Source organism: Nycticebus coucang, chromosome 21 (assembly GCF_027406575.1).
Source record: "Nycticebus coucang isolate mNycCou1 chromosome 21, mNycCou1.pri, whole genome shotgun sequence".
Lineage (NCBI taxonomy): Eukaryota > Metazoa > Chordata > Mammalia > Primates > Lorisidae > Nycticebus > Nycticebus coucang.
This window is the reverse complement of record NC_069800.1, coordinates 22,517,901-22,532,433: the sequence shown is the minus strand read 5'-3', so window position 1 is coordinate 22,532,433 and position 14,533 is coordinate 22,517,901. Positions and strand designations below refer to the sequence as shown.

The window sequence follows — 14,533 nt, the reverse complement described above, 5'->3', positions numbered from 1 at the left end:
ACTGGAACCATTTGGCACCAGGGTCTAGTTTCATGAAAGACAATTTTTCCACAGGTGGGTGGAAGGTGGGTGATGGCAGGAGACAGCGCTCAGGCATTAATGCTGTGCAACTCAGTTCCTAACAGGACACAGACCAGTAGTGAAGTGTAGCAGAGGTTGGGGACCGCAATACCACATGATTTCATACATGTGAAATGGCCAAGATAGGCAAATCCGTAAAGCAGATTTGTGGTTGCCAGAAACTGAAGGAAATGAAAAGTAACTACAATTGGGTACTGTGTTTCTTTTGGAGATGATGAAAAGAAATTAGGATTAAACTGAGGTAATGGATACAAAACTTTGTAAATATTCTAAAAAGTTGAATTGCACACTACAAATGGGTAAATTCTATGGTATGCAAATTAAACACCAAAAATGTACCATAAAGAAAAAAAGCTTATGTCAATAAGCTGGATAGAAAAAGTCTAGAATTAGAGACCAGCCATGTACCACATTTTGCTGCATGAAATACACACGTTTTGTCCAAATTTTTGAGGGAAAAATTTAAGGACGAAATTAGACATGGATAGCGCTAATTCCATATCTATATAAAAGATTTTAATTCTTTTATTTATCTTGCACGTTGAAAGTATAACTCTAAAAAGCATAACAATATCCACATGCAAAACAATACCCTGAAATACGGTAATGCACTCCCCACTGCATACTATAGCCCTCCTCAGCAGGCACCTGGGCCTGGGCAGGCATCATGACTACAGGAGCCTTGATCCCACCTGGCCGATCTCACCAGACAGTGCCACTGCCACCATCTTGAATGCAGGCACACCACCAACAGGATTGTTACAATAAGCATGGGGAAAATAAGAGTGGGAGTGGGCCAGGAGTGATGGCTTATGCCTGTAATCTAGCACTCCGGGAGGCTGAGACAGGCTGATTTCTTGAAGTCAGGAGTTTGAGACCAGCCTAAGCAAGAAAGAGACCCCATCTCTAAAAACTAGCCAGATGCCTCTAGTCCCAGCTACTCAAGAGGCTCAGACAAGAGGATCATTTGAGCCCTGGAGGTTGAGGTTACTATGAGCTATGACACCATGACAGTCTACCCAAGGTGACAAAGTTAAGACTTTGTCTCTTAAAAAAAAAAGAAAAGGGCAAGTGACTATACTGCAGGGTTGCCTCCTTTCATGACGGGTGGGAGGTGTGGAGCCAGCCATTGTGAAGAGGCCAGGGAACAACCCCAAGCTGCAAGTGGGAGTAACCTGGCCAATGTGAAGACCCACCCTCCCCCAGCTGTCCCCTCCAGGCCCACCTTCACTCCAATATTCTCTCATTTCCTGTTCTCACCCATTTCCATTGGTGGGAACATGGCCACAGCCATTCCACTGAGAACCCCAGCAGGTATATGTGCTGGGAGCAAGGGGCCAGTGCTGGCCCTGCTTGCCCCAGGTTCCTGACAGTAGATCCCTGGCTTTTCCAGGTGCCCTATCTCTCATGCAACTGGCCCTATCCTGAAGCCCTTGGGAAACCACAGAGGAAGATCCCCAAGCTAGGGTCTGAGAGACCTGTGTTCTCAGACCCAGCTCTACTAATAGCCTACTGTTAATGACTTTGGGTCTCAGTCCCCATGAAGTTTCTGTCTGTGAGGATACCTGGCAATGAAACACAAAAGCTCAGGGGTACCTGAGCCCATAGACTGTAACTGTGAGCCTCTGACTTGTCCAAACCCCCATGGTGTTGAGTTGGTCTAATTTCCCAAACTCGCCAATAGAAAGAACCATCTATGATGCTTGTTAATGGAACAAATATCCAGGTCTTTCTCTAGAGAGCTGATTCAGTGTATTTGGATATGGTTCAGGAGTCTCATTTTAACTGGTGCCCTGGAGATTTGTAGGATTTGCAAGTTTGAGAAAGTCTGGTGTCATTCATTCTTACACTACTGAGTGCCCAGGGTCTGGATGGCTCAAGAAGGTCAACAGTCTAGTCACTAAACAGAAATGTAAATGCAGAGTATTTCACTGGGGTATCAATAGGCAAGGCTTCCTGATGCAGTGCAGTGAACCAGGGGCCTTAGAATGGGCCAGCAGTGTAAGACAGGGCAGCCCAGAAAGAGCATGGATCTACCGTCAGGAGCCCAAGATAGGCAGGGTTGGCCCTGGCCCTCACACCAACTCCCTGGAAAGTAAGTCTGCCAGGGTTCTCATCAGAGCAGCTGTGGACATGAGTAGGAACAGAAAATGAGAGGACATGGGGACGAAGATGGGGCAGGAGGAGACAGTAGAAGAGATCAGGCTCTCGGGTCATCCAGACCACCCTCACCTGCTGCCCCGGCTCATTCCCAGCTTTTCCATAGTGGCTGGCTCCACACTTCACACCTCTTGCAAGAAGGAAATGCCACTGCATGCCACTTCTTTCCACCTTTAAAAAATTCCAACAAAAGATTTTCTTCCTGAAAGTTTGGGCCAAAAACCTGGGTGCACATTATACCCGGGACAGCATTATACATGGCAAAATATAGTACTTGAAATCTAAAGAAAAACATTGCCTTCCTTTTTCAATATCATGAATAAAATTTTTTAAAAAATCAAGACTGTATCATACTTGACCTCCAACCAAAAAATATGGGGAAAAGCTAATAATATAAAATCTTAGAATAAAAATAAATGTCATGGGGACACAGTCCCAAAAGATTTTACTGTTAAAAGAGAAAAAAATAGTGTTATTTTAAATATTCCTTTGAGAAACTACATAGATGAAGAGCCCACTCCAAAATGAATGACCAACTAATATGTTTAATACAAACAACTCTATCTTGCATTCCAGAAATCTAAGGTGATCCAGAAAATCAGGTCCATAGTGAGACCAGTATTACCTAGGAAATCAGGACAAGTCAGGACCAACCTAAAGATCACCGACAACTGCAGTCCCCAGCCCCTAAGCTGCGGCCTGTTAGGAACTTGGCTATACAGCATCACCACCTGAGTTTCACCTCCTGTCCTACACACCCCCTACTCTCACTCCCATTCCCCAAGCCCTCATTCCATTCCTCCACACTCCCACAATCCCCACCCCCTCATGGAAAACCTGTTTTCCATGAAACCAGTCCCTGGTGCCTAAAAGGTTTGGACCACTGATCTATAATACCCAATTTCCCGGATTTCTGACAAATCCAAGAAAAGCTGGCCATGACATTTAGACCTTTCCAATTCCAACATCCAACTATAACGTGAGCAAAAAGGTCAGGGATTTGACTCTGACCTTTGCTCTATTGTTCCAATAGAGTTAGACAGTAGGTATTTCCACAGAATTTTAAAAATAACATCACAAGTAGGAAGTAATACAACAGGTTGTATGATTAAACAGAAAATGAATGATACAGACAAACAACAGTACTTGAAATCTAAAGAATAAATACTGTGAGCATTCAAAAAGAAATGGCCCACTATGAGATGGAGAAGTTAACAGGCTTCAAAAAGGATTTAAAATGAAAAGAAAGACTAGTCAGGAGGCTAGAAATTTATAGGTGGTGGACATAATATGAGCAACACCTACACAGTGGGAAAGTCTCAGAGTCACAGAAGACACATTCAGCTGAAAGGGTTGGATGGAGTCCAATATGAAGATTGCTTGATGCCACCCGAGAGAATCTGGACTTGATGGGAAAACAATAAGAACCCATTCAAGTTTTCTATATAGGAGAAAGTCACATCGAGCACAGTAGTCAAAGGAAAAAAACTGATATTCACACATTGTACAAAAAGGAAAGAAAGACTGAAGTTAGAAAGAACAAATTAGAAAGTATTTTACAATGTAGTCCCGAAATATTAATCACCTGTTAATGCAATAGAGACAGAAAAGAAGAAAGGGAAGAAAAGGTACCAAAATTTTCAAAACTGGGAAATAAAACTGTTAATAATCAAAGGCATATTATAAGATAGAGGGAAGAGTATGCATAATTGAACATCATGAGTTCATAAAGTTCTTTCAAGTAGATATTTCTAGCTAAATTAGGTCACACCTAATCTTGGAAAAGAGATCACAACTAAAGAAAGATTATAGTTTAAAAGAGATAAAGACTAATTTCTAGTCCTGGATTATTTCATCTTTTGAAAAGTATAAAAATCCAAGTCTCTAGTATAAAACAGACAGATTCTAAACACATGTAAAATACAGTTTTGCTTTGCTCCATATAACCTCTCTTACCTTATTTGGTATATCGATCAAAGCATATGTGAAAGAAACTGAAATTTGAGAAAAATGTAAAGCATCCATATTTAGTAATTCCCAGCATACACTATAAGATCACACCCACATATACAATATCTCAACAACCTCTGAAATGGAATATAACAGCTAATCAGCTCTATAAAATTAATTTCAGCATAATATGCAATGAGAAATGAAAATCTCAACAAAACTATGTTATTAAGTCTGTTTGTTATTAAGTCTGTTATAACAAAATATAAACTTGGGTAGCTTATAAACAACGGAAATTTATTTTTCACAGTTCTGAAGCTAGGAAGTCCAAGATCAAGATGCTGGCAGTTTCGATGTCTAGTGAGGGTTCATTTCATGATTCATAGATGGTGCCTTTTCACTATATCCTCAAATGGTGCGAGGGGCAAAGTAGCTTTCTGGGGCCACTTTTTTAAGGGCACTAATCTTGAGACCTCATGACTTAACCACCCCTGAAAAGCCCCTAACACCATCACATTGGTACTCAGGTTTCAGCATATGAATCTTATTCAGATCATAGTAGTTACTCTGAAAATGATTCTAGCTTGATAGTTTAAATTGGACATTTTAAAAATACATAAGGGAAAAACATATAAGGAAATATGAGTACATCTTAGCAGTAATTTTTTTTTCCAAATATCTTTCTCCTACCCCAAAATATATCTACACCTTCAAAAGTGTATTATTACTGAACTTCTGCTTCTACCTATGAGGGCATAATGGAAGTCATGTTTGTCCTAACCTGAACTAGAAAATCAGACAAAATATATAAAACAGACTCCCTTCAAGAGACAGCACAGCACTGTGACACCTGAGAGAAGAGATAGCCAGCTTAATTCCTTAGAGATATTTTCCAGACTATAGCAAAAGGAAGAGATACCCAAAAAAGAATCCACATTCTTCCAGTGTTGCAGAAACAGGCTTATAAGTTCAAAAAGACTAAGAAGGTTAGAATATGTAGAACAAGGCACAAAAAGGATATAGCTCAAAGAGAAAGCTCCAGAGATCCACAGGGGGATCTTCGCATCTTTCAGTAAGTATTAGTTTGCATGTATCTTTAAAGTAAGTAGCAAAGCCAAAGAAAGAACCTCTGGGAAGTGGTAAGCTGAACAACTTCTTCAGCTCACACAGAAATGGGAATAGGTCATGTTCCCCATTAGTCAGAATAGGGAAATCAGGGAAAGTCTCCTGAAGTAATACCTGAAGAGTTAGACCAACTTAACCCTAAAAAGGTTACTCTAAATATGTACTACCCTATTTCCCCGAAAATAAGACATCCTCCGAAAATAAGACGTACTTACAGGAAAGATAAGACGTCCACTGAAAATAAGACCTAGTGCATCTTTGGAAGCACACCTTAAAATAAGGCACTGTCTTATTTTCGGGGAAACAGGGTAGTAAGGTAAGGTTTTAAAGCAAGTCTCAAAAGTATCAAAGTGACTTAAAGTAGCAACAATGCCTCAGAACAAAATCCTACAATATTTGAAGGAAAACAATAATAATCAACCATTAAAATGTAAAATCCACAACATTTACTATGAAATCAAAGATGATTAGACATACAAGTAAGCAAAAACATATATATACATACGTATGTGTGTGTATACACACACGCACACACGCACACACACACACACACACACACACACACGGCCCACAACCAGAAGAAATTATCAAGCACCGAAAACAGACCCAGAAAGGACACCAACCATGGAATTAGCAAACAATTCTAATGTTAGCTAACAGTGTTAAGCCAGATCTTATAAATGTACTCTATATGTTCAAATGAACATAAGAAAATATTACAAGGAGAAAGGAAAAAGGGGGTGGCGGCTGTGGCTCAAGGAGTAGGGCGCCAGTCCCATATGTCAAAGGTGGCGGGTTCAAACCCAGCCCCAGCCAAAAACCAAAAAAAAAAAAAAAGAAAAAGAAAAAAGAAAAAGAAGCATAAAAAAATTAAAGGCTGGATTTTGAGAGATGAAAAATATAATAATTTAGAGTGAAAAACACTTTGGAAAATGGTAACAGCAAATTAGACGTGGCAGAAGAAAGCAATAATAAACTTGAATAGGAAACTTTCCAATGGGAACTATTCAAACTGAATGACAGTAAAGAAAACACAAGAAGAAGAAGAAAAAGAAGGGAGGAAAGTAGAAGGAAGGAAGTAGAAAGAGGAAGGGGTGAAAGAGGGAGAAGACAGGGAGAAGGAAAATGATCTAACAGACGTCTAATTGGACTCTCAAAAAGAAAGTATAGAAAAGGGAGAAATAGTAAAATTATTAAACAAAAATTATCCAAATTTAATAAACAGTATAAATACACAAATTTCAGAAGCCTAACAAACCCCAGACAAAAGAAACATGAAGAAAAACACATCATAATTTGCTGAGAACCAGTGATAACAAGCAAGAGCAAAAACCATAAAAGTATCAGGAGCAAAAAGACACACTGCACAAATTGGACAATAAAACATTACAACAAATTCCTTATCAGAAACTGTGCAAGACAGATAACAACCAAATCATCAATTTAAATAACTGAGGGAAAATAAACTAAAAACTGAGAAAACTATAAAATGTCTTTTAAAAATAAAGGCAAAAAGGGGCGGAGACAAGATGGCTGACTGAAGACAGTGTTCCACAGAGGTTCCCGTCCAGAAAGAGAGTTAAAGGACAGAAATTTTGCAAGTAACCTGGTGGATTAGAGCTGCACCAAGAGAGAAGGTTGAAGAACGCACATCAACTCCGCTGAGGCAAGCTGCGACCCCAAGAATACAAACAAAAGGTACAAAATCCATCACCAAGTTGATGGGAGTCCACTCCCCCATGACAACAGCTCAGAGTGCCCCACAAACAAATGAGCAGAGTACCAAGTTCCTCCCACTACACTCCACGGGACAGACCCTCTAAAAACTAGACCTACCTCCCAAACTAGGATGGCACAGCGTTCTCCTGCCAGGCATAAAACTGCATAGAACTGCATATATTCTCTACCTACAATTCTGAGTCACAGCACTCCCCTCCACTCTCACTCTGAGGTCTGGAGGCCTGTCCCCCAGGAGTCCAGATTCTGGGGTGATTTCTCAAGGGGCGTGAACAGGGCCTAGACGGTCAGTGCCGATTCTGCGGCATGAGAGTGAGGAGAGGACAATCGGCTGAGAGGGAACCACAACGGAGCAGCAGTGCACTGAGGCGCAGAGCAGCAGCCGTTTATGACAACAATAGGGATAACTCCTGGATATTCTGAAGCCACAACCCATCTCCCTGGGCAACCAAAGGAGGCCAAGCATCTTCTCAGGTGGCAACCACCACGGAACAGCTCTGGGACAGAAATGCAGGCCCCAAGAGTAAAGGGTTTGCCTGAGGCGGTACCAGCTTAGGTGGAGAACAGGGACTAGAAACGCATGCACAGAGCCAGGAAGTTCCCAGGGTGGGGCTAACCCAAAGGACCACTTTACTGAGCCTAAGATGCACACAGCCCTCAGGAGATAATCAGCCTACAGACAAAGTAAGGCAGGAGCTAGAACTGACAGCTAACCGAATACAAACCTGGAGGAGCAAAGATAGGGCCTGAGGCGCAGGCTCTGGGAACAGCTTCTCTTCCACAGGGGAAATTAGCAGAGACAGAAACAAATTCCCACAAAGTTGTTCTATTCTGTTCTGTCAGTAACATCAATCAGGGGAGAGGGTGGAACTGAGTGAACACCCCTCAGCCTCCCTGAAGCGCCCGAGGTTGTCAGGCCTCACCTCCCCCTGCTGCACAGAGGCAAAGCTCAGCGGCCTGGCTGAGCAGAAACAGATTTCCTTGTGATGCAGGCAGTTGAAAAACCCTGGAGAATCTGTTCACTAGAGACAAGTGGGTCACAAAAGGCAAGGTGGGGAAGGAGGCATCAACCTTCCCAGATTAACTATTTGCTGGGTGGGTCCTCCTGACTCCACGGAGCCCCAGAGCAAGACATATCTGAGTTGTCATCAGATCCCTGCAATCCAGGTCCCAGAGACCTTTTAAACTCCCCACCTGAGACGAGCACTGACTGAGACAATTGATTTGGACCTTTTGAACTGAGCCAATCGCCTGAGGACTATTCAAGTGGTGCCCTGGGTGTGTGGTTGTACGAAGATTTGATTTTCCTTTTCCAATTGTTGCCTGTGGGGGATGAGGTGAATTAAATGCTGGTATTTCTCCACAGTTGACACTTCAACCCAGAGTAACTATTTCACTAGGATCGAACAGAGACCAGAAGAAAACAAGACACAACCACTTAGCCCCAACACACCAAACCCATCCCCAGTTTCTCAGGCCATAGCACAGTACAGGTCCTTGACAAAGCTCCAGAAAAAAAATCAAATGTTATATAACAATCATGGGGCGACATCGCAGAAAAACTCTGGTAACATGAATGACCAGAATAGATCGATCCCCCCAAGGAAAGATATGGCAGATGTAACTGAAGATCCCATTCATAAACAGCTGTCTGAGATATCAGAAATCGAATTGAGAATTTGGATTGCAAAGAAGTTTAATACGATGGAGGAAATTTTGGAATTAAAAATTCAAGGAGCAATTCAAAAGTTGGAATTAGAAATTCGAGGAGAAGTTAAAAAGTTGTCCCAAAAATTTAACAAATTTAAAGACAAAACCACCAAAGATTTTGACACACTGAAGCAAGAATTTGCAGCCCTCAAAGATCTGAAAAATACAGTAGAATCCCTCAGTAACACAATGGAGCAAGCAGAAGAAAGGATTTCTGACATTGAAGACAAAGCCTTTGAACGCTCCCAAAATCTCAAAGAGGAAGAGAAATAGAGAACAAAACCAGATCATTCTCGCAGAGAGCTCTAGGATAATATGAAGAAGGCTAATCCGCCTCATTGGAATACATGAAAGTGATAAAGTGGCCTCACAAGGCACAGAGGCCCTTCTCCATGAAATTATGAAAGAGAATTTTCCAGACATGCCAAGAGATTCTGAAATTCAAATAGCAGACAGTTTCAGAACCCCAGCATGGCTCTATCTGAATAAGACATCCACTAGGCATATCATAATTAACTTCACTAAAGTTAATATGAAGGAGAAAATTCTCAAAGCAGACAGACGTAAGAAATCCATTACCTACAAAGGGAAGAATATTAGAATGACTGCAGATCTCACTGCTGAAACTTTTCAAGCTAGAAGAGGGTGGTTATCGACTTTTAATCTCCTAAAGCAAAATAAATTTCAACCCTGGATCCTGTATGCATCTAAACTGAGTTTCATTTATGATGCAGAAATTAAATACTTTGATGACATTCATATGTTGAAGAAATTAGCCATAACCAAACCAGCTCTTCAGTATACTCAGACCTATCCTGATAACGACCAGCCCAATCCTCTACCAAAAAAGTAAACTCACTCAGAAACTTTTGATCAAACTCCAATTTCCACAGTGGCGAAAGGATTAAAAATGTCCACTGGACTTCCGAAAAACTCGATACCCAAAATTTTACCAGACTTATCAATATTCTCCATTAATGTGAACGGCTTAAACTGTCCTCCAAAGAGGCACAGGTTAGCTGAATGGATACAAAAACTCGGGCCAGATATTTGCTGCATACAAGAGCCACATCTTACCTTAAAAGATAAATATAGACACAGGGTGAAAGGGTTGTCGTACATATTTCAGGCAAAAGGCAATCAGAAAAAAGCAGGTATTGCAATTCTATTTGCAGACACAATAGGCTTTAAACCAACAAAAGTAAGAAAGGATAAGAATAGTCACTTCCTATTTGTTAAGAGTAATACTCAATATGATGAGATTTCAATTATTAATATCTATGCACCCAACCAGAATGCAACTCAATTAATAAGAGGAACTCTAAAGCACACGAGCAACTTGATTTCCTCCAGCTCCACAACAGTTGGAGATTTCAACACTCCTTTGGCAGTGTTGATGGATCCTCCAATAAGAAGCTCAGCAAACAAATTTTAGATTTAAACCTAACCATCCAACATTTGGATTTAGCAGACATCTACAGAACATTTCATCCTAACAAAAATGAATACACATACTTCTCATCAGCCCACAGAACATACTCCAAAATCGATCACATCTTAGGTCACAAGTCTAACCTCAGTAAATTTAAAGGAATAGAAATTATTCCTTGCATCCTCTTGGACCACCATGGAATAAAAGTTGAACTCAGTAAAAACAGGAATCTGCATACTCATACAAAAACATGGAAATTAAATAACCATATGCTGAATTATAGCTGGGTCAGAAATGAGATTAAAAAGGAAACTGCCAAATTTTTGGAACAAAACGACAATGAAGACACAAATTATCAGAACCTCTGGGATACCACAAAGGCAATCCTAAGAGGGAAATTTATAGCACTGCAAGCATTCCTCAAGAGAACGGAAAGAGAGGAAGTTAACAACTTAATGAGACATCACAAGCAAGTGGAAAAGGAAGAACATTCCAACCCCAAACCCAGTAGAAGAAAAGAAATAACCAAAATTAGAGCAGAATTAAATGAAATTGAAAACAAAAGGATTATACAACACGTCAATAAATCGAAAAGTTGGTTTTTTTGAAAAGGTCAATAAAATAGATAAAACTTTGGCTAACCTAACCAGGAAAAAAACAGTAAAATCTCCAATTTCATCAATCAAAAATGACAAAGACAAAATAACAACAGACTCCTCAGAAATTCAAAAAATCCTTAATGAACATTACAAGAAACTTTACTCTCAGAAATATGAAAACATGAAGGAAATTGACCAATACTTGGAAGCACGTCACCTTCCAAGACTTAGCCAGAATCAAGTGGAAATGTTGAACAGGCCAATATCAAGTTCTGAAACAGCATCAACCATAGAAAATCTCCCTAAAAGAAAAGTCCAGGACCAGATGGCTTCATGTCAGAATTCTACCAAACCTTTAAAGAGCAACTAGTACCTATATTATTCAACTTGTTCCAAAATGTAGAAAAAGAAGGAAGACTATCCAACACGTTCTATGAAGCAAACATCACCCTGATCTCTAAACCAGGAAAACACCCAACAAGTGAAGAAAATTATAGACCAATACAACTAATGAATATAGATGCAAAAACATTCAACAAGATCCTAACAAACAGAATCCAGCAATACATCAAACAAATTATACATCATGACCAAGTCAGTTTTATCCCAGGGTCTCAAGGCTGGTTCAATATATGTAAATCTATAAGTATAATTCAGCACATAAACAAATTAAAAAACAAAGACCATATGATTCCCTCAATTGATGCAGAAAAAGCTTTTGATAATATCCAGAATCCCTTCAAATCAGAACACTTAAGAATATGGGTATAGAAGGGACATTTCTTAAACTTATAGAAGCCATCTACAGCAAACCCACAGCCAATATCATATTGAATGGAGTTAAATTGAAATCATTTCCACTCAGATCAGGAACCAGACAAGGCTGCCCATTGTCTCCAGTGCTCTTTAACATTGTAATGAAAATTTTAGCCTTCGCAATTGGGGAAAAAAAGGCAATCACAGGTATCCATATAGGGTCAGAAGAGATCAAACTTTCACTCTTCGCAGATGACATGATTGTATATCTGGAAAATGCCAGCGATTCTACTACAAAATTCTTAGAAGTGAACAAGGAATACAGCAGCGTCTCAGGTTACAAAATCAACATTCATAAATCGGTAGCCTTTGTATATACGAACAATAGTCAAGCTGAAAAAACAGTTCAGGACTCTATTCCATTCACAGTAGTGCCAAAAAAGATGAAATATTTGGGAGTTTATCTAACAAAGGACGTGAAAAATCTCTATAAAGAGATCTATGAAACTCTAAGAAAAGAAATAGCTGAAAATGTTAACTGATGGAAAAACATACCATGCTCATGGCTGGGAAGGATCAACATTGTTAAAATATCCATACTACCCAAAGCAATATACAATTTTAATGCAATCCCTATTAAAGCTCCACTGTCAGACTTTAACGATCTTGAAAAATTAATACTTTGTTTTATATGGAATCAGAAAAAACCTCGAATAGCCAAGACATTACTCGGAAATTAAAACAAAGCTGGAGGAATCACGTTACAGGACCTCAGACTGTACCATAAATCAATAGTGATTAAAACATCATGGTACTGGCACAAAAACAGAGAAGTAGATGTATGGAACAGAATAGAGAACCAAGAGATGAACCCAGCTACTTACCGTTATTTGATCTTTAACAAGCCAAATAAAAACATTCAGTGGGGAAAAGATTCCCTATTTAACAAATAAATGGTGCTGGGTGAACTGGCTGCCGACCTACAGAAGACTGAAACTGGACCCACACCTTTCACCATTAACTAAGATAGACTCTCACTGGATTAAAGATTTAAACTTAAGACATGAAACTATAAAAATACTAGAAGAGAGTGCAGGGAAAATCCTTGAAGAAGGTTTTGAAGCAGCTTCAAAAATACACTACTGGGACCTGATCAAACTAAAAAGCGTCTGCAAAGCCAAGAACACAGTAAATAAAGCAAGCAAACAGCCCTCAGAATGGGAGAAGATATTTACAGGTTATGTCTCCGACAAAGGTTTAATAACCAGAATCCACAGACAACTCAAACGTATAAGCAAGAAAAGAACAAGGGATCCCATCGCAGGCTGGGCAAGGGACTTGAAGAGAAACTTCTCTGAAGAAGACAGGCGCACGGCCTACAGACATATGAAAAAATGTTCATCATCTTTAATCATCAGAGAAATGCAAATCAATACTACTTCGAGATGTCATCTAACTCCAGTAATATCACAAAATCCCAAAACCAGAGATATTGGTGTGGATGTGGAGAAAAGGGAACACTTCTACACTGCTGGTAGGAATGCAAATTAATACATTCCTTTTGGAAAGAGATATGGAGAACACTTAGAGATCTAAAAATACATCTGCAATTCAATACTGTAATCCCTCTACTGGGCATATACCCAGAAGACCAAAAATCACATCATAACAAAGATATTTGTACCAGAATGTTTATTGCAACCCAATTCATAATTGCTAAGTCTTGGAAGAAGCCCAAGTGCCCATCGATCCATGAATGGATTAATAAATTGTGGTGTATGTACACCATGGAATATTATGCAGCCTTAAAGAAAGATGGAGACTTTACCTCTTACATGTTTACATGGATGGAGCTGGAAAATATTCTTCTTAGTAAAGTATCTCAAGAATGGAAGAAAAAGTACCCAATAAACTCAGCCCTACTATGAAACTAATTTAGGGTTTTCACATGAAAGCTATAACCCAGGTACAACCTAAGAATAGGGGGAAGGGGGAAAGGGAGGGGAGGAAGGGAGTGGTGGGTAGAGGGAAGGGGATTGGTGGGATTACACCAGCGGTGCATCTTACAAGGGTATATGTGAAACTTTGTAAATGTGGAATGTAAGTGTCTTGGCACAGTAACTGAGAGAATGCCAGGAAGGCTATGTTAACCAGTGTGATGAAAGTGTGTCAAACGGTCTGTGAAGCTAGTGAATGATGCCCCATGATCATATCAATGTACACAGCTATGATTTAATAAAACAAAAAATACATTCCTTTTGGAAAGATGTTTGGAGAACACTTAGAGATCTAAAAATAGATCTGCCATTCAATCCTATAATTCCTGAAGACCAAAAATCACATCATAACAAAGATATCTGTACCAGAATGTTTATTGCAGCCAAATTCATAATTGCTAAGTCATGGAAAAAGCCCAAGTGCCCATCGATCCATGAATGCATTAATAAATTGTGGTATATGTAAACCATGAAATATTATCCCGCCTTAATGAAAGATAGAGACTTTACCTCTTTCATGTTTACATGGATAGAGCTGGAACATATTCTTCTTAGTAAAGTATCTCAAGAATGGAAGAATAAGTATCCAATGAACTCAGCCCTATTATGAAACTAATTTATGGCTTTCACATGAAAGCTATAACCCAGGTACAACCTAAGAATAGGGGGAAGTGGGAAAGGGAGGGGAGGGAGAGGGGAAGGATGGGCGGAGGGAGGTGACTGGTGGGATTACACTTGCGGAGCATCTTACAAGGGTATATGTGTAAATGTAGAATATAAACGTCTTAACACAATAACTAAGAAAATGCCAGGAATTCTATGTTAACCAGTGTGATGAAAATGTGTCAAACAGTCTATAAAACCAGTGTATGGTGCCCCATGATCACATTAATGTACACAGTTATGATTTAATAATAAAAAAAAATAAGGCAAAAAAGACGACTTTTTCAGACAACCAAAAGTTAAGATAACTCATCACCAGCAAA

At 39.7% G+C, this 14,533-nt stretch overlaps 1 protein-coding gene across 5 annotated transcripts in view; it reads right to left on the bottom strand.

The window, feature by feature from the left end:
• TASP1 (taspase 1) overlaps positions 1 to 14,533 on the bottom strand; it is a 393,334-nt gene that overhangs the window by 302,247 nt on the left and 76,554 nt on the right. The gene's annotated exons all lie outside the window — the stretch shown is intronic.